Below are 22724 nucleotides of genomic sequence, written 5' to 3' on the forward strand. Positions count from 1 at the left end.
TTAAAATGGAATAATGTTTTAATGTGTCTATTGATTCTGATTTAAGAAAGTAGAACTTTAATATTAGAGAAGTTGGAAGTACAGTCCTTTATTAGATGTTACAAGTTTTTGGTTCATGCTGATTTATCTTTGGCTCTATAATGACAAGGAGTTTAGAACCAAAGTAGGGAAACATCTTTTTAAATTCTATGTAGTTTCAACGTGCTATGTTCCCACAAGCAGACTAAATGTACTTTTGTCTAAATCATTATTTATTTTTCCCATTATCTGAGCAAGAAAGCAGCATGTTGGGTACCTTTAGAAGATAGTTAGAATGTTGGATAGTTAGAAAACTACATGATACCTGTATCACTCATTATTTACTTTTATAATTAACTTTTTATGCAATATTTTCAGGTAGCTTTCAAATAAAAAGTTAACTAGAAAAAACTAACTAATAGAAAAATTATTTCTACACTTCACTCATGTGATGGAATCACTTACGATGTGTTTATGTTAGCAGTCTAAAGTATGGCTGAGCTACTGATTTATAAAAATAAATTTGTAACTAGAAAACTGCAAGAAAATTGGACACTGTTGTTCTCTGGAATAACTTTTAAGAATTTACTCTAGGTTTGTTGCTTTGGGCATTCAACAAAATAGATTTGATATTTATACAAACATTTATATTTCCCAAAACCTTAATCTCACTTTAAAATAATTATTCTGGTGATTGTACTTTAGTATCCTAGTTATCATAGTTAAAGATAAAAAACTGGCAAATGTTCAGAAAAAAAAACTACCAAATTTATACATAAAACACTTGATTTTTACATCTATTATCATTTAGAATAATTTCTTTTATTTAAACTGGTTTGTCTTACCTGAGTCATCATTCTGCCAAAAAAATTACAGGATATTTAAATTCCCACAAATTATTTGAAATTTGCATATTTATATTTATAATTAGAGAGTCAAACTCTATTTATATATATATATTTTTTTTTTAAGATTTTATTTATTTATTTGACAGACAGATCACAAGTAGGCAGAGAGGCAGGCAGAGGTGGGGAGGGGGAAGCAGGCTCCCTCCTGAGCAGAGAGCCCGATGGATGTGCAGTTCAGTCCCAGGACCCTGGGATCATGACCTGAGCCAAAGGCAGAGGTTTTAACCCACTGAGCCACCCAGGCATCCCATCAAACTCTATTTATATTTTCACATATCTTCAGTTGCACTGAAAGTATAGAAGCATATCTAAGTTAACAAATTACATCATTCACACCAGAAGTATATGGAAAACTCTCTTACAGTGTGTCTTTTTTTTTTTTTTTTTTTTTTGCTTCTAATGAAATTAGTAATTCTTGATGTGGAGAACAAAGGCAAAAGAAATACAGAAAAAATTAATTTTCCTTTGCAGTCCACTGACATGTAGTCAAGATAGGGAGGGTAACCTTCCTCCAAGAACTCAACTGCTTCAATGTTTATATTTTGCTAGAGAGAAAAGAAAACTGTAGTTGACATTAGCAGGACCTCTAGGATCATGTCTAAGTCTTCTTTTACATATAAAAATACCTTTGGAAACTTCCTTTGTCTATACCCCTCTCCCCCAAGATGTATGATAGCAATCATCTTCCAAGCATATGGCCCACTGATATATATCTGAAAGGTCTCATGACTAAGGTTTTACTAAACAATAGTAAAATGACCCCTTAAAGTCCTGGAAACAATGCTTCCAAATTCCCTAGGGATTTAAAGTTTCCTTAATCCTCTCCCAACTTGGAACTATACAGTCTGTCACTCATCACAATCCCAGGACTGTTCTTTCTGGCCATGGGTCCTGTCCCCATGCTTTAACAAAACCATCCTTTTTTGCACCAGAGATATCTCAAGAATTCTTTCTTGACCATTTGTTACAAAACCCCAACATTTCACATCAATTCTTAATTCATTTTAGCCCTATCTACAAATAAACATCAAAATAATTGTAGAGTGGATTTATGACATGACGGTATGAAGAAGTACTGTTGACCCAGTTATCAGTGAAACTGACAAAAGTTTTAAAAAAATGTAAACACTTAAAGTCTCTGACAATGGTTCTAAGGGTGATCAGCAAGTGAAGAAATATTTGTTCATCAGTATCTTTCTTTTTCTGTTTTTTTAAATTTAAATTCAATTAATTAACAAACAATGTATTATTGGTGTCAGAAGTATAGATATATATAGATAGATATACAAAAATAAAATTATATACAATGAAGAGAAAGAATGTAACTGTAAAAACAAAAACTAAAAAAGATTTTAAAAGAGTTGATAAAAGAAGAAACTGGTTGAAAAAGGAAAGAGAAAAAATAAAAAATAAATTAAAATTGAAAGACTAAAGAATCATGGGGGGAAAAAACATGAATTCTATGTACTATATTCCCCTAGGATTGGAGTTTTGCAGTTTTCATTGTTTGGTAAACTTGATCTTCTGTGGTTCTTGCTGATCTCCTTGGAAAGGGGCCTGTTTCTTTGATTCTCAAGTGTCTTTGCCCCAGGCACAATTGTACCATCATCTCCAGAGGGCCAGGCTAAGTAATATGCTCAGGTTTGATCTATGTAGCTTCTGTTCCCTGAGGGCTTTCTTGGCTTCACTTCTCCAAATCCTGCAGATTCCTCAGATTCCTGTGACATGCTCCCATGCCACTCCTCCCAGAGGAGGAAGGGGGATCTCACCAGTTCCGACACTTGTTAGGCCCTTTTTCAGAGAGCAGTCGCCCAAACATGCCATGGTTCAAGGTTTATGGCAACCTCAAGCTGAGAACCCACTCCGGTCTCACAGTTTGCAGCCAGCTTCCCCACTCTGATGCCCAAGAGCTCTGCTGCACTCAGACATTCCTGGTCTTTCTGTGACACCGAGGATACTGAGACCTTACTTTCCCAGCTGGGACTCCACCCTACTCTTGGGCACCTGAGTGATGGTTCTCACAACAGCAGACTTTTAAAAGCTTCAATTTTGTGCTCCACTGCCCCATCACTTGCTGGTAGCCAGTTTAAGGAAGCTCCCTTCCTCCCCACTCCCACAGTTTATCTTCCTATATAACACTTTGGAGTCACTTCTCTGCACCTCCTACGTCACAGAAAGTGGTCACTTTTCTATTTGTAGAGTTGCAGCTATTCTTTTCTTAGATCTTCAGAGTGATTTCATAGCTATCTAGCTAAATTCCTGGGACCAGACAAAACTAAGGTCTCCTACTCCTCTATCATCTTGGACTCCCCCCGCCCCCCATTCATGAACATGTAAGACAGTGTGAAAAGAAAGGCATAACTCTGTGGTATTTGAACCAAGAGCTGCCCCTCTTACCAAACTCCCAAACAGTGAGGTGGAAGAGACACCATTCTAGATCATTGCAGTCAAAATCGTAGGGCTCCCTCTATCCCTGGCACCCAAATGGAGGACTTTCTTACTGGGAGGAATAAGACATCAGCATTTCTCATCCTGCTCCCAGCTCTCTGTTCCTAAAGCTAAATCCTAGGGGAGTGCAGCTGAGAAGTGGGACACTTATGGAACATAGGTTCTACTTTGTATGGATGATGGTAAGAATACAGGGTAATCATCATTACCCTGACTCCTGATAGTTGTTTCATGTCAAGAGAAGCAAGTGAGAGAACTCAGGGTCCTGCTTCCCACAGCTCTATCTCTTGGCTTGTAGAGCAGGGGTGTCACTTAGGAGAGAAACCTGCCATTATTCCCATCCTTAGTTACAGATATCTGTTGCAGAGACTTTCCCTGGAGGTAAAAACAGAGCATAAAATATACAAGTTTTTAATCTCTTCCCAAGGAACTGACTTCATTTACAATAAAGAGTGAAAAAGTTCAAGTCTAAAAATGTTCTTAGTACCAAGGGAGGTTATGGTGAAAGACAATTGCGGAGAGACTAACAATACAAGCTAAACGCTTGTATTGTGAATTTTTAGATTTTTAGAATCTAAAATTGTGATTTTTAGAATATGTATCAGGGAATAAAACAGATAAGAGGAAGCTTCCTGGGGTCAGAGCAAAATCAAACATTGACCTCAGAAACTATTCCTTTAAGAAACCCTAGTTTGGTTGAATTAGTATGTAGAACAATTTATGCCCTAAGGCCTGTTTAAAACAGTATAGCAATCGATGGCAATTAGTGGGGTTTAAGGCCTGGTGTGGTCAGGGAAAGAAAGAGAATCCTATTAATGCCACCTTCATCCCAAGCTGACTGTTGGCATACCCAAATGTGCAATTCCATGAGAAACAACTTGATGGTCTGAACACTGTGTGTGGTAGGGGTTTGAGGGAGGAGAGGGTACAATAGAGTTCACTAAAATAATCCAGTCACTGAACAAATAATCAAGTCAATAAAAATAATCCCATGGGGGAGGGGGACCAGTACCCAAAGTTGCTATATTATCTAAAATGTCGAATTTCCTCCAAAATTCACAAGACATATGAAGTACAACACATACACTAAAAGAAAGAGAGAAAAAAAGCAGCAGCCAACAGAAACAGCATATGAGACAGACCAGATATCAGAATTATCAGAAAAATATAACACTACAAATATGTTCACAGGACTATAAATAAATAAATAAATAATAAAACCATAATCAATTAAATATATAAAGGTATGCTGATAATGTGGCATCAAATTGAGAATACCAATAAAGAGATAATAATTATAAAAAAAGAACCAAATGCGAATTATGTAGTTGAAAACTTACAAGAAATGAAATAAAAATTCATTAAGGGTTTAAAGAGTAAATTTAAACTGACCAAAGGAAGAACAGATGCACTTTAAGATAGATTAATAGAAATTATGCAAGCCAAGGAAAAGAGAAACATGGGACACAATTAAAAACATCAACATTCATAGAATGGTAATGAGGGAGCAAAAGGCAAGCTGGGGGCAAAGCATTGACTAACACCCAGCAACATGTCCCTGGCCCAGGGAGAATATGTGTAACATTCCTCACACACTCCTGGCTGCCCAAGAACAAAGGAAAAGGAAAAATAAATTTCAACTAATAGAGATCACAGTCAAGCAGGGCAGGAATCCCCATCAGCTTGCAGCTGTCTAATGATTTATAAGAAAAAGGAATCTTATCAAAAGCCAGACCTCCAGAAGCCTATAACTCAATTTCTTGGGTCTCTAAAGTCACCCTCCCTGTCACAGTATAGAAAACCTTATATAATCATCACTTTTCACCCTTATTATGTAGTTCTTTCTGCCCACAGTTCCTGTCCCATGTTTTAATAAAACCACATGTTTTGCACAGAAAACATCTCAAGAAGTCTTTCACGACCATTTGCTCCCAAACCCCACACCAAAACACATCAATAGGACCACCAGAAGGAAAGAAGAGAGCAGGGAGGAGGGAAAAAAACTCAAAGAAATTATGGCTGCGACATCCCCAAAATTAGTGAAAATGATTATCCACACATCTAGGAAGCTCAATATACTCAAGATAGTATAAGCACAAAAAGACCCACAAACAGATATATTATAGCAAAAATTCTAAAAGTCAAAGACCTGAAAACTGTGTAATTTCTTTACAAAACTTTTTTTGTCTTCAAAGATCACAGGGATAGAAGTCAAAGTTCTGAATTCAAGTTTGAAACTGCCCTTTATTAACCAGATGAGCTTTACCAATTACTCAGCATCTCTGAGTCTCCAGTCTCCTTATGTTTTAAACAGACAAAAAATGGTTTTAGGCTCAATAATTTAATATACATGTGAAAGCCTTTTGAAAATAATAGTCGTAAGAAAATATAAAATGTTTTCATAAGTGAACATATTTTGGGAACTAAAACTAAGCAACTAGATTATTCCAATTCTCCCTCAAGAATTGCTTCACTCTAGGGGCACCTGGGTTGCTCAGTGGGTTAAAGCCTCTGCCTTCGGCTCAGGTCATGATCCCAGGGTCCTGGGATCTAGTCCCGCATCGGGCTCTCTGCTCTGCAGGGAGCCTGCTTCCTCCTCTCTCTCTCTTTGCCTGCCTCTCTGCCTGCTTGTGATCTCTGTCTGTCAAGTGGATAAATAAAATCTTTAAAAAAAAAAAAAATTGCTTCACTCTATAGACCCCAGCCTCGTCAAGACAACTGGCAGGAATGAAGAAGGCCATTTTCTGTGTTGTAAAAACTATTATTCTTTTTTTAAAAAGACACAATTTGCACACCACTTCAGGCAAAGAAAATGTATTAGTGATAGTTGAATAAGCACTAGATCAATAAGCTCTAAATCAAGCATTTGTGGATTTATTGAGAATTTTAATACTACCAATGCAATTATAAAACATGCCAGAGGTTTCTAAAAATCTGTTCTTATATTCATGTTAATCAATTTCTTTAGAAGAGAAGCTCTATGTTTTTGCATATAAAACAAGTAAAAAAAAACTATTCTGAATAAACATAATTTATATTGATAATACTTTGAAATTAACTTATATTATCTATAGAAGTAACTTCCTATGACCTATGTTTAATATATGTATGAAGATTTTTGATAGAGGTGAAATAGTGGCAGAGACACTGATTCATAGACATAAACTAGGTTACAGTTTTTTAGAAATTGCTGGAAATCATGATTCTGTTTTGGCAAAATAACCCAAGACTTACAGAGTTCGTTTTGATGTTGATAGACACATAGTTTTAGTTTTGACATTTCTTGAGAATAGTGTGATGTGTTTTTGGAATGTTGGTAAGGTCCAGAGCCAACAGCCAAGAAGAATTCTTGATATATCTTAGGTGCAAAGAGGTGGTTTCAGTAAAGCATGGGGACAGGACCCATGGGCTGGAAGAGCTATTGCCACTGCTGCCTGTTGCCCCAGGAGTGTGAGGAGCAGGGGATTATATATTTTGGGGTTGGGGGAAGTAAAGATAAGGGAAGTTTCAAAAGGACATTCATATGCTGAAGAAGACTCACAGGATCCTGGAGACCTCCCTATTGTCAAGCTGAGGTTATTTTGCCCTCTAGCAAGGCATTAACATTTTTTTAAAGATTTTACTTATTTATTTGACATGCACACAGAGAGAGAGAGAGAAGCACAAGCAGGGGGAGCAGTAGGCAAGAGTGAGAAGCAGAATTCCTGCTGAGCAAGGAGCTTGATGGGGGACTGGATCCCAGGACATGGCAGCAGCTTAACTGACTGAACCACCCAGGTGCCCCACAAGGCATTGACATTAAGATGGTTGGGAGCCCCTGGAGGAATGTATTTGTCAATGGGCTACAGGTTATAGGGATATTTTATTTTATCCACATTTCTTTCTGCCTTTTTTCCCCCACATCACATATACCAGATAGCAATGTTTGAGAATAAAAGTAAAGGGGATTTAAACCAGGTTGTGGGGGGTAAATTTTTTCCTTACACAAAAAGGAATTTGAACATAGGCTCTTCCAAGCATTCCATTTATGTAGTCTCAATAATATCATGAAGATTCTACATTTTTTTCTGTCTTCTTTTCCAGTATCTTCTGTACCATGATTGTAAGTAGATTTCTCCAGATCCTAAAATGAAGACTAAAGAAATTCAGAAGCAGGAATGGGGTGGGACCAGAAGCAAGTGGAACTTTTACTTCATTTATCAGTGAGAGTAAGAAAAGTATCTATAAGCCTCTCAAGCTGACTTCCCCTTACATGTCCTGCTAATATGTCAGGACTGGAACTCATATGGGAAACATGAAAAATTTCAACTAATGTCCTTAACAAAAAGTTTCTGCCAAAAACTCAAAGATTTATATATATATATATATTTTTTTTTTTTCCACAAATGTCCAGTGTTCTTATTTCAAGATATTTGCACTTTTCTATCCATTTGAACTCAATCAAATCACACTGCCATACGATTTGTAGGAGAATTCTTTCCAGGCCCAGTGAAGTAGGGCTTGCCCATACTTATTTTTACCAATTGAAAAGATGGACTGAACATCTGATCAGAGTTGTAAGAGACATCACATAATATGGCCTATTTCTCCTGTAATTTTTCTGCATAAATACATGGAATGCAAATTAGTTTATATAGTTAACATTAGCAGAAAAAATTTTTAAATTAACTTTTTAAATATTAAATAAGCCAATGCTTAAGACTATATGCAATTCTTATGAATAGTCACTAATTGTCACCTAAGTACAGTACATTCTAGGGGAGGCACCCCCATCTAGTTTAACTCCATAAGGAAATATATCTTGGTGCTTTGTACAGATAGAATATAGTCAACAGAACCACAAAGCCATCAACAGCAGCTCCCTTTCCCAGGGACGTAAGAAAGCGATGAAGGAAAGTCATCGAGTGCAGTGGCTGAAATGTTTACAGTGGTAATTCTGGGACAGTTTTATGAAGTATTTCTCCCACTGTCCTCATGGTGGGAATCAAGCCTTGCTCCAAGTGATAGGTTGTTCTCATTATGGCCTCCAGGCAGAGAGTAAGCTGAGTAATCCTAGGACACAAATGTTACTACACTCAGAAGCATCATGATCCTAACTGAGGATTTGGCAGAAAACCTAGGAATAAAGACACTTTACAAATATAACCTTGTGTTCTTAAAATGCAGGCTTGTTTAGAGGCAAGGGCCTTTATCAGATGACCTCCTAAATAACTACCTACCTTGTACTATTTTGATATACTAGATTTGCTATAGTCTGTACCTTCAAATTACCTCATATTCTCAATGTTTAGTTCCAGGTAATTTACGAATATCTGAAGTAATGGGGTTCTAAGTTACTGAAGTGGGAGAGTGAGATTCTTCAAGAATGAATCTTGCAGACAAAGGAGAGTAGTAAAGTGATAGAGTTATAAAGCAAGGATAGAGAAAAAGCTTATAGGAGTGAGAGGGTTCCCAACAGGTTTGCCACTAAGGACTTTTAGGTTTGGTCTTTCATTGAAGGCTTACCAGGGAGCTTAAATCCTTTTAACATCTCTACTGAGAGCACCATTGAATAAAGATTAGTGATAACATCTTTAATAGCTTACTTCCTTTTTTTGGTATGGTAATTCTTTGTTTGTAACAACTTGTTGTTATAACAAGCCTTGACCTCTGACAGGTAGGACAGGATGGTCTGATTCCTCTCCTTATTTCTGGTTTCCTTACACCTCCAAATTTTGGGGATTTCTGTGAGCCTGCTTCCTTAGCCCCCTACCTATTTCTCCCTCTCTAGCCCTGCCTGTCCTTACTCATTATTGAGGAAGTTTTACTTTATTCCTTGGAAATATATACTCCTTGGTAAATTCTATTAAATTATTCCTCAGGGAACTGGATTAATTCATTTACTAAAGTTGATAAATACTAAGATTAAAGTATGCATGTTGTAATATTTTTTTAAGTTGTAAACATTTGAAAATAAATCTAAATATTTGTAAGAATACTGAAAGGAAAAAGAAAACAAAAGATTGAAAGGAATAGTAAAAACAGAAATTTTATCGCTTTTTGATGAATTGATCGGATGCCTGTAATATGCTCAAATGAACTACATGTATTTGACATAGATACGCTGTGTAAAATCTTGGATAATTAGAAGATAGCTATATAAAGCCTGAATAAAAATGGTCTACCCAGAGGCATCTGGATCCCTCAGTCGATTAAGCATCTGCCTTTGGCTCAGATCATGATTCCAATGTCCTGCAACCTGGGAGGTTGGGGTGGGGGTGGCGGGGGTCCCTGCTCAGTGAGGAGCCTGCTTCTCCCTCTATCTCTGCCTGCCATTCCACCTGCTTGTGCTGTCTCTCTTTCTGTCAAATAAATAAATAAAAATTCTTTTTTTTTTTTTTTTAGTCTACCCAGAGTAATAAGTATCATTAGAGAAATCCTATGTATCAGGAAAAAACTGCCAGCATTGTTTTTTCTACTACAAGTAGAAAAGTCTTCCTCTCAAGTCATTCAACAATAATAAATTTGAAATAATATATAGAAATCTACATCTCCTTTGTTTCACAAAAAAAGAACTACCTCTGAATTCAGTAAAACTTCAAGGATGTTTATTAATGTAATTGTTTAACTCATTATGGGTCTCTTTTGTTTCTCATTTACATTTGAAGGTGCAACATCTTGAACTCTTCTGCCAGTTCTCACTGAATTAGACAATTTTGTTTATGGAAGCATGATGATGATCATAAAAGTAATTATTATAACAAGTGTCTAACATCAGACTGACATTTCATGAGATGCTTTTGATTTGTATCAGTACTATATTTGCCTTAGGAAATAGGATATTTTTGATGGTGATGATGAGTTGCAAATTTTATTAAGTATTTTATTCTGTAAAATTCTTTGCTCCCCATTCATCCTAAGATGTGTCTAGGGAACAATATGTTGAAGAGTAAGAATATAATATATGGGTTTGAGGAAGAGAGAAAGATCATACAGGTCTCATTTGTAACAAAAGAAAATAATATATGAAAGTGTGACTAAATCAATAACTAATTGTAATATATTCATTTTATAACAAGTAACTATAATACTTTACAACAGCATCTAGTCACCTGTGTACCATTATAAATTAGTTAGAACCATAAATCCACCAACCTCATGGTTCTTATCGATTTTACTTACTGATAGATTTGTAGCCTGACTATAATCTATTTAGTCATTGTCATTGATCAAGTAAAACAGCTTACATGATGTAAGTGTTGCTTTATTACTTAAAATTTGAAAATAGAAAGAAATTTTTGTTGCCTTACTAGGAAAAGCAATAGAACAAAATGGCATAAAAATTATAAATACATTTAGGGGAGCCTGGGTAGCTCGGCTGGTTAAGTTTAACTCTTGATTTTAGTTCAAGTCATGATCTCAGGGTCATGAAACAGAACCCCTTGTAGAGCACTGTACTCAGCAAGGAGTCTGCTTGAGACTCTCTCTCCCTCTGCCTCTTTTAAAATAAATAAATGAGGTAACCAGGTAAAGAACATTAAGGAGGACACTTATTGTGATAAGCACTGGATGTTATACGCAACTAATGAATTGTTGAATACTACATCAGAAACTAATGATGTACTATATGTTATGCTAACCGAACATAATTAAAAAATTAAATAAATATTTAGAAAATTAAATAAAACTTTTAAAAATAACAATTACACTTAAAATACATCATATATATCTTAATACTATTACTGCTAATGAAGATCTCTAGAAGCTTGGTTATTCTTCTAAAATCACTGTCATTTGAGTGTAGAGTTTTTAAGACATGAGATTAAACTGTCTGAAAATAAAAGTAAAATTTAATGTATCTATATATTATACTAATTTAGCAGTTTATTTTTTTAATTTATTTTCTCCCTTTAGCCACAGGCCCAGTTGGTGATCTCAGTGATAAATGTTTTTATATCACACATTTCACTTTCATCCCTTATCCTTGGTATCATAGATCTAATCATCTCTTCAAAATAAGTCAACTAAGGAACAGTTTTCTATTTTAACAAATATGGAATAAAATTGCCAAGTTATTTATTTCAGAACTATGTTTTATACAAAAAAAAACCCATATTATTACAGCACAAATAAGCACTGGAAAGCTGCTCACACATGCCCAGACACAAAAACCCTGCTGGGCTGAGTTTCTGTGTGTAAGGAGAACATATACAGAAGATGAGCTCACTGTTCTGTGAGGGCCAAATCAGAAAGGCCTTTGAATGTCCATCCCAAGGTGTCCAAGCCTCATTTTTTCAGGCAATGGGAAACAATAGAATTTTTAAAGCACTGTAGTGAAAAAGTAATCTAATTTTAAAAGATTACACCACCAGAGTAGTAGTAGATAAATTAAAGAGGATAGAGGCTAGAGACAAAGACTGAAAATGCTGTGCCTGAATGTATTCAGTGAGAGTTTGAAATGATGAACTAAAACATGAGAGTGTGGGGAGACAAGTTGAAAGAAATATAGGGAAGAAATTTCATGGGAGAAAGTAAATGAATGTATGTGGTGATACAAGGAAGCAGCTGTTAGTCAGAAATTGGGCTGCCACATTTTTGGTTCTTGGTCATACATAATCTCTGTTTTGACATTCCTTTAGAGCAAGCAGGGATTGAGGGGGAGAGCCAGGTGACATCCCCTCAATGAATCAAAGAAGTGATTTGGAAATTAGTAGCTGTTAGAAGGTAGAAAAATAGTAGCATAATGGGACACTTTTGTTTCCTATTGGAGGGATTTTTAAATAAAGGAGAAATAAAACTGATTGGAAAATGCTCAAAAAGGGCCAGAAGAACCTTTTTAATATGTTTTTTTCATGATATAGGGATACAGTGCAGAATCTTCCATTTCCAAAGTGTGGTAAGAGTATCAAATAAGATGAATGGGGGAGAGCATAAAAAATCTAGGAAGAGTTTATGTATGTTAGGATATTTATTGACAATTGAATATATTTGTTAAATGTCTAAGTGAAATAATTACATGCTAATTCAGAAGATGGGTATAGTCTATAGTCTAACTTGTAAGCATTCCATTTAGATTGCAGGTATTAATCCCTTGTCAGTTTTAAACTATATATATGCATATGTATATATAAACAGAAATATATATACACACATATATATACATATATATGAACAGAATATATATATATATATCTTTCTGTTTTCTACTTATTAACTTTTTCCATAATGTTCATATGCACTTCATTAAATAAAACTTTTAAATTTTAAAATAATTATTTTTTGTTTATGGTTTCAACTGCCTTTTAAGAAATTTATTAAAGTATAAAATGCATACAGGAAAATAATAGTCTTTTTAATAACTGGTATTGGGAAAAATGGAAGCCACTATGGAAAAATATGAACCTTATATCTTACACAAAAGTTAAATTATAGTGGATCATTTACCTAAATATAAAATGCAAAACTAAAATTTCAAGGAGAATATATAGGAGAAAATTGGTGTAGCCTTCTGCTTGGTTATGGGTTTTTAGACAAATATAAAAAGCATAACCTATGGAAAAAAAGAGCTGTAGATTGGACTTGATTAAAATTATAAATGTTTGTTCCATGATAACACTGCTAAGAGAATCAAAAGAAGCCATAGACTGGGAGAAATATTTGAAAACCCCATACCTGAAGGAAAGTAATTCTATCCAGGATATACAAGGAACTCTTTCAATCATCAATAAGCAAACAACCTAGCTAAAAATTGGGTAAAAATTCTGGATACATACCTCATTCAAAAAACTGTACAAAAAAACAAACAAACAATTGTACAGGTAGTTAATGAGCATATGAAAAGATGCTCAACATCATATCTCATTAGGGAAATTTAAATTAAAACAGCAATGGCATGCTACTACATATCTATTATGATAGCTAAAAGGCAAAAAATTGACAAAACTAATTGCTGGTAAGAATTTGAAGAAACAAGACACTTTAGAAGATAGTTTGGCATTGCTTATAAACCTATATATAAACTTATCATGTGAGCCAACAATTTTGTTAGGTCGGCGGCCCTGGGAATGTAGGAGGAACAATAAAATGGCCATCAGGCCACCATCTTCCCCTCCCCAGGACTTTCCCACCAGAAAGACCTCTGTCAAGGACACGTAACCTTGAGTAAATGGAAACCTAAGAGAGAAACAGAAACCAGCCACTTTGGGACTTTCCAACCCCCAACCTCTAACCTTACCAAATACGGTTATGAGCCCTTGCCCTGCCTTGGCCCAATAAAAGCTCACTCAACCCCTTCCTGGGAGCGACTTCCCTGACTCTCCTCTCCTGAGTTGCGGAACCTCACCCTAGGGGCGCCTTCAATAAACCTTGTCTTGCACCTATCTCATCTGGTGTCATGTGTATTTCGCCTGTAAAACCGTACAAATTTCACTCGTAGGTAACTGCCTAACTGATTTGAAAATTAATCCACACTAAAACCCGCATGAGAACACAGCTAACCCAAATCTGTAAGCCACCATGATGTTCTTCAATAGGTTAATTAACAAATTTGGTGTATCCATACAGTGGACTACTACTTAGCAATAAAAAAGAATAAAAAAGAGTTAGCTAACAATCTGTGCAACATCACTAATAAATCTTAAATTCATATCGCTAGGAGAAAGATGCCAGTCTGAAAGGTTACATATTGTTTGATTCCAATTATATGACGATACTAGAAAAAAAAATTAGAGAGACAGGGGCACCTGGGTGGCTCAGTGGGTTAAGCCTCTGCCTTCAGCTCAGGGCATGATCTCAGGGTCCCGGGATTGAGCCTCACACCAGGCTCTCTGCCCAGTGGGGAGCCTGCTTCCCCCTCTCTCTCTGCCTGCCTCTCTACCTACTTGTGATCTCTCTTCCTCTGTCAAATAAGTAAATAAAATCTTTAAAAAAAAATTTAAAAAACTTAGAGAGACAATAAAATGATCAGTGGTACTCAAGGGTTTAGAGTGAGAGTGTGGATACATAAATCAAAGAGGATTTCTTAGGGTGATGAAAATATTTCATATGATTCACTATAGTAGTGGAAATGTGACAATACACATTTATAAAAACCCACAGGACTTCATAGAACAAAGAGTGAACCAACACTTTTAATCATTTGGGAGTTCAATGAATCCCAGGACCGCCACAGGAACTCACCTCATGTTTCATTTAAGTCAATATCCCTACATCAGAGAGAATAAAAACTATTATTTCTATCTGGTGATCTGGTATCAGGACTTGCCTTAAGATTTCTTGTAGAGTACATCCACCAGTGATGATTCTTTCAGGTTTTGTATGTCTGAAAAGTCTTTATTTTACCTTTGTTTTTGAAAGATATTTTTGCTGTTTAGAATTTGTGGCTGATAGTTTTGTTTTGTTTTTCAGCACTTTAATAACTGTCTTCTGACTTGCATTGTTTTTGATGATAAATCTGTTGCCATCTTTACCTTTATATAACATGCCTTTATTCTCTAGCTGCTTTATGATTTTTCTTTATCAGTGTTTTTATTTTATTTTTTAAAGATTTTATTTATTTATTTGAAAGAGAGACAGAGCACAAGCAAGGGGAGGGACAGAAGGAGCAGCAGACTTCCCTCTGAGCAAGGAGCTCCCTGTGGGACTCTATGCCAGGACCGTGGAATCATGACCTAAGCCAAAGGTTGATGCTTAACTGACTGAGTCACCCAGGCACACTTATCAGTGGTTTTATTTTATTTTATTTTATTTATTTTTTATTGTTTTAATTTATTTTATTTTTTAAAAAGATTTTATTTATTTATTTGACAGACAGAGCTCACAAGTAGGAGATCACAAGTAGGCAGAGAGGCAGGCAGAGAGAGAGGAAGGGAAGCAAGCTCCCTGCCGAGCAGAGAGCTCGATGAGGGGCTCGATCCCAGGACCCTGGGATCATGACCTGAGCTGAAGGCAGAGGCTTAACCCACTGATCCACCCAGGTGCCCCTTATCAGTGGTTTTAAACAATTTGATCCTAATGTGCCTTGTGTAGTTAAATTCCTTTTTCTTGTACTTAGGTACATTGAGCTTCTTAGGTTTATGAGTTTAAAATTTTCACCACTTTTGGGACTATTACAACATTATTTTCAAAACATTTTTTTCTGTTTCTAATTTTCTTTTCCTCCAGTTACACATATATTAGGTCAGTTAAAGTTTTCCCATAGCTCACTGATAGTCTTCATTTGTAAAAATTCTATTTTTCTCTACATATTTAAGTTTTCATAGTTTTTGTTGCTATGTCTTCGAGTGTACTCTTATGCTGCGATATCATGTCAGCCATTAATTCTGTCCAGTGTGTTTTCATCTCATATATTGTAATTTTCATCTCTAGCAATTGGATTTGGAATTTTTCTTTATTTTCACTGGTTCTATGTAACTCTTTGAACATAAGGAATACAATTATATTAGATTTAAATGCCCTTTTCTGCTGATTCTAAGATTTCTTAGTTCTAGTTTTGGGTTGGCTTTAGTTGATTTGGGGCTGATTGTATTGCACTTTACTGCTGCTTTGCATGTCTGGTAATCATAACTGGATGTCAGACAAGTGGAATCCTAACCTTTTTGTGTGTTATATAATTTCACATTCATATAAATACTCTTGAGCTTAGTTTTGTGTTGCAGGTAAGTTACTTGGAAAAACTTTTTATCTATTTAGGTCTTACTTTTAAGACTTGTTACTAATGACCTGAAAATAATTTAACTGAAGACTTGTTATTTACCACTATGGAAGCAAAATTATTCTGAACACTTGACTAAATTTGTCTGTAAATTATAAAATTTTTGCATCTGGTATCATTTCTTGCTAAAATATTTGGAAGAATTCATAAGGGAATCTGTCTTAATCTGTTCAGGCTGCTATAACAAAAATGCCATAGACTAAGTGGCTCAAACTGTGAACATCCCATTTTTCACAGATCTGGATGTTAGAAAGTCCAAGACTGAATTGCTAAGAGATTTTGGTGTCTGGTAAAAGCCTACCTCCTGGTTCGTAGATGGCTTCTTCTCACTGTGTCCTCACATGGCACAAGGGTTGACAGAGCTCTCTGAGATCTCTTTTATAAGGACCTCAATCCCATTTATGAGGTGCCCACTTTTGTGAACTAATCACCTTCTAAAAGCCCCACCTCCTAATACCATCATTTTTAGGAGTTAAGATTTCAACAAATAAATTTCGGGAGGACACAAATATCTAGTTCATAACAAAATCCATCCAAGCCTGTATTCTATTTTTGGTTCTGTTTTTATAAAAAATTATGCATTAAATTATGAATTTAATTTAGTTAAAATATATAAGATAATCAGATTTTCTAGATTTCTCACACATAAATATTAGCCAATTTTGATTTCACAATTAAAAATTCCATAACACACTGGAAAGTGTAAGCCACTATAAGCAGAAGATAGCAGAAATATAATAAACAGCAGATTCAGTTTTTTGTTAATAGCAAAGACTAAATAGTCAAAACGATACCTAACTTTACTAAGAACTCAACACAGATAAGCACTAGGTACAGACAAGACTTCTTTTAGAAGGAAACTGAAACTCTCAGATGCAACTTGCAGAAGTGTTCCCTTTCTCCTGTGTCATACTGTATTTTGGTTTTGGATTAACAGGTCAGTTTTAAATAAGATATGTGAAAAACCTTCTCAAGGAAATTCATTATGGTTTGGAGGTGTCTCTGCTTTACTCTCTCTTGATACATAGGTAAGTAATTTGGCCATCCATAATCCATAAATTCATAAATGTATATTTTATTGATAATAAAAATGCAGATTAAATACATCCTGCCCTATATTCTATATATTCTAAATATATATTCTAATATATATTCTATATATTCTATATATATAGTCTACTATATCCAGTTAAACTATTTCTTAAAGACTTCTGGCCAAAGTCACTGACATTTTACGGTGGTCTGGTCAAGGCCATTCATTTTCTTGTACATCCAAGTAAGGAAGAAGTGAGTCAGAGGGTCACTATGAATCCTTTCTTTCTGAGGAAAATACAGATTTTTTATTTGGACTACAAAATATTGTCACCTAGAGAATAATTTAACAATAATATTGACAGTTTGAACATACATTGTAAATTTTTTTTTTTTTTTTAGAGATTTTTTTTATTTATTTATTTGACAGACAGAGATCACAAGTAGGCAGAGAGGCAGGCAGAGAGAGAGGAGGAAGCAGGCTCCCTGCTGAGCAGAGAGCCCGATGCGGGGCTTGATCCCAGGACCCTGGGATCATGACCTGAGCCGAAGGCAGAGGCTTTAACCCACTGAGCCACCCAGGCGCCCCTACATTGTAAATTTGAATACATACCTTACAATCCCACAATTTCATTCTAGAAACAAGTGAATTCCCACACATGTACAGAAGGAGATATACACAAAAGTATTAGAGCAGGGCTGTTTGTAATAGAATAAGTATATTATATAAACTACTAACAAAAAAAAAAGAACAAAGTAAAAAGCTTAATAAAACTTAATATTCATCGAGAGGAATAGAGTTAAATGCATTTGGGCATATACCTACAACTTAATACTATATAGTGGTAAAAGTGAATGAGCCACAGCTACATGTATAAACATGAATAAATCTCAGAAACATGATATTACGCAAATAGCAAGTTGAAGGAAAATCCATAGTGTATCTAGTCATATAAAAAAATGCAGTTTTTCAGAATCCATAGGGATCCATACATATATAAAAAATCACAAAGAATTGTATGTGAATTAAAAACAAATCTGTAGTTTTAGCTATGCCTGGGTGGGAGAGAAGTAAATGTCTTCAGAAAGGCTAAAACATATTTGAAAATTGTATTATTAAAAAGAATAATGGGCACATTTTCCCAGATTATAAATAAGCTATACTCAACATTTTAAATGTTTTTACCATACATTTTATATAAGCGAAAAGAATAAAAAATTGTCTGTGAGGAAGAATAATTGTCAAAAATGTAATGTATGTACATTACAAAATGTAATGTTTCCCATTAAATTATAATAAATTATATGGAAAACAAAAATCCTATAACTAGCTCAAAATCATAAAGGAGTTAGTTTATAATTCAATGAGAACAAAGGAATGGGGGAATTCACAAAAGCAAACAGATAAAGGATATCTGATAAATAGAATACACACAATCACAGTTATAAAAATAAGGAATATTTTTATCTACCTGGATGCATTAAGGAAATCAAAAGTAGCAGGAAAGGCCTGTGTTGGACACTTGTCTATGCATTAGTCTACACAGTATAGAGAAAAGAAGGAAGGAAAGAAAGAAGGAAGGGAGGGAAGGAGGGAAGGAAATAGGCTGGATGAAACAGAAGTAATTCTTTGAGTTTGGATATGGATTTCATCAATTCCTTAATGAAGCTCCTTTTTCTGGAGGGGATAATGCTGAGTGAATTAAGTCAAGCAGAGAGTCAAGTATCATATGGTTTCACTTACTTGTGGAGCATAAGGAATAACACGGAGAACATTGGGAGATGGAGAGGAGATGAGTTGGGGGAAATTGGAGGAGGAGAAACCATGAGAGACTGTGGACTGTAAGAAACAAACTGAGGGTTTTGGAGGGAAAGGGGATGGGGATTTGGGTGAGCCTGGTGGTGGGTATTATCGAGGGCACGTATGGCATAGAGTACTGGGTGTGGTACATAAACAATGAATCTTGGAACACTGAAAAAAATTTTAAAAATTAGGCTCTTTTTTAATTTGATAACATCCTTGGCACATGTCTCAATATTACATTAACTAAATAGAAAATTTCTGTATGATTTTCTCCATCTACTGTGCAGAACAAATCATTCTCACCTAATTTTTAAATATCTTTGCAAATTTCCAATTTAAGGAATCTTTTTCACAGTGTTTAGAAATGCTGCGAACTAGTGAATTAGGACTAAAACCTGGAGTCAATGTACTGGTGCCAACAGTGGGCAGTCCAAGTAACCAGGGAAGCACTAAGGCTTAAAGCAGCATTTCTCACACTGAAATGAGTGTGCCTCCAGCTGCTAACAGATACTCCTATCTTTAAAAATGTCTGTGGCCATCTGCATTTAGGAAACTTGGGTTAAACCAATTTAGTTAGGTTTCAGGTTCCAGAATTCTCAAAACCTTTTATATGTTAACTACCCTTATGAATTAGTGAGCATAACATACCTCACCAAGAGCATGTGTGCTTCTCAAACCTATTGTATAATGGAAAGTGTTTCTATTAACCCCCTTGTAACCTCTGAATTTTGTCTTAAATCTTACTTCTAACTGGATGTAGAAATGGATTAACATACCAAATATTCAAAAATTAATGAAATTACAAAATAATTGACCTTTATAGATACCAAGATATTTATGTAAAATGTTGTATTTCAGCTTGCACTGAAAGTAAAAACAACAGCTTACCCTTAGCTAACATTTTTAACAAAATGAAGCATTTTATCTCTTTCAAACATCTGAATATTACCATTATCTCTTTAGCCCAAGTTTAACTTGAGCTTGTACAGAAATAAGAGAAGAAATTTTCACCAACTAGAATAATAAAAGAGACACACTGAGAAACAAGAGTTCTCTGTTACTGAACCTTTTTCAAACAACAGCTGAATGGTTCCCTCTAAGATATATAAAGAGTATTCTTGCATTGGGTAATCCTTAAAGTACATTCAATAGCATGGTGTTCATAGGTGACAGGAGGTCATAAAGAAATTGGATATCTACTTTCTTAATAAGGGTCTAAGTCAGGAAATAATCACAAGCCATTCAACCAGATGATTATTAAGTCTTTTCTCAGCTTGAATGTCTCTGCAAAAATTTACCTCAGTGTTTGCATTATATAGTAATGACATAAAACTTACATAGCCACAGGCCTTAGGTTGCTTTAAATGTATTCAAATTCTAGACATAACTGTTTTACTGTCACACAGAAAGATCTCAAACAAAACTAAATCATTCATTCTGAAGTTGCCTAAGTATAAGAAATGCTTAGGTCCTCATAATAGATTCAGGAGTCTTTTCACATAATCTGTGAGGAATGTGTTTAAATTTCTGGAAAAGATAATTGACTACCTCCATCATAGCAGCATATCTCATTTGGATAAGCCAAGCTATAGAGAGTAGCATTGTTTAAAATCACCGTGGAGTGAAAAAGCTATTGCAGTGAAACATAGTGCTATTAGTTTTGAGAACTAACATTGAATATTGGTACAGTCATGTGGATAAATGAGGCAGACAGGAAAAAGCACAATAAAGGAAATAATAAGAAAGTTAATAATTAATGATTTATGGTAAGTCAGTGTAATATAATGAATTTTAGCATTATGAGTAAATAAATGAAGTTGAAAATAACAGAAATCTTTGGGATTCTTCCATTTATAAAACAGATTTTTTTAAATAAATAAGGTCACTTGTGTAAAGCAGTCTCTTGCATTAACATATCCTTACGTATCCTTACTTAGAAGAAGAAGATTTACTAACATATCCATACAGGAGTTTATAGTAGCAAGAAATAGGAAAGGTGAAGTAGAATTGTAGCTGTCATACATACAGATTTTACCATCATCTCTACTCTCTAGAAATAATTACAGAAATAGTTTTCTTTTTCCTTACATCTATTTAGTCTGAGCACAGTGTCCCAAGAACTACTAGAATATCCTGACTTTTCTTTCTAAGGATGTAATAATAAATTGTGGATAAAAGAAACAAAGTAGTGTGGATACAGGGGAAGTGGGGAAACCAAGATTCAAGTCACACACGGGGCTCACATAGGAATTGAAAGGAAAATAATCACATGCAATAAATGCCTGTTGGAGGAAAGAGAGCAATGGGCCAGGGTCAAGGAAGCCAGCCATGGGTAAAACTTCCATGTTAATCTCTTTAAGACTTACTTTTCCTAATTTTAAAATAAGAATGAGAGGGATTGCACAAATACATTTTAAAATGTTTTCTTTTATTTTTACCTTTTTTTTTTAATTATAGTGGTCTTTATGTGTGAGTGTGTATGTGTGTGTATGTGCTCTCTCTTCCTGAAATATTCCAAGAACTAAATATACTTAGAGTATGAAGAGTACTGCATCCAATTCTAATGCATACAAGGTGTTTTTTCCCACACCAAGTACTTCTCTGACACCAGCATAATTCAACTCAATTCTGACACTATCTGCCTAAGGATAGCTTTAGATCCCACATGTTAAGGGCTCAGTTCTGCAAGGTCGCACCCTCCTCCCACACCACAACATACACACACACTTCAGACACCAATCACAAATTGAGGTTGTCACCTGTGTTTCTGACCTACCAGCTGTAGATAGGAGGTTCCAGAAACTCCCTTCTTGGGTTCAACTGATTTCCTAGGGCAGCTCCCAGAATTCAGAGAAACATTTTGCTCACTAAATTACCAGTTTATTATTGAAGGATATAACTCAGTAGCAGCCAGATGGAAGAGATGCATAGGGCAAAGTATGGGAAAAGGACTCAGAGCTTCCATGCTGTCTCCTATTGAGCCGTTCTCCCAGCATCCCCTTGTGTTTACCGGTTTGGAAGCTCTCAGAACCCTCTCCTTTTGCGTTTTTATGGAGGCTTGGAGGCTCAGTTACCTAGGCATGAATTCAAACTCCACCTCTTCTTTCCTCCCTGGGAATCAGGAGGGGTGGGACTAAAAGTTCCAACTCTAATTACCATTGGTTCCCCTCACAACCAGCCCAGTCCTTAGGTGTAGTCTAAAAGTCTCCATATTAACATAACAAAAAACATCTTTGTCATTCTCTTCACTAATGAAATTCCAAAGTTTTTCGGAGCTCCGTGCCAGAAATGGAGATAAAGATCAAATATGTATTCTTATTATAAATCACATTATTGCAGGTATACTAAATCCATTTGGTATTAGGTAGAATGTAAATAAATTAAAGACATTTCAGCCTTTAAAAACCCATGCTACAAGGCTCATTCAATCTGTGTTAGATGATTTAGGCATGGACAATGAATGATTTATATACACTTGTTAAATTTGCAAATATTTTTCAAGATTATTAAACTCTTAAACACCTAAAATAGAAGAGAGACCTATTTTTCTGTAGGGAAAAAAAAAAAAAAAGTTCTAGACATGTTCCTAAGAATACAGTCTCTCCCTTCTAGGTGGCTCCAGACATACCTAGTTAAGCATTTTTCTCCCAAAAGAAAGGATGTAGCTAATATTTCATGGAAATAATGTTTCCTTAGGCTCAACTTCAAGGACTTTCTCTTTCATCCTAGTAGAAAACCAGAGAAAAAGGGTGAAGTCTCAGGTTCCATACCCCCTAGAAAAATGGGTTACCAACAAATAGTCCAGGTATAAGATAAGAGGAAT

This window comes from Lontra canadensis, unplaced genomic scaffold (assembly GCF_010015895.1).
Source record: "Lontra canadensis isolate GAN:19392208 unplaced genomic scaffold, GSC_riverotter_1.0 scaffold80, whole genome shotgun sequence".
Classification (NCBI taxonomy): domain Eukaryota; kingdom Metazoa; phylum Chordata; class Mammalia; order Carnivora; family Mustelidae; genus Lontra; species Lontra canadensis.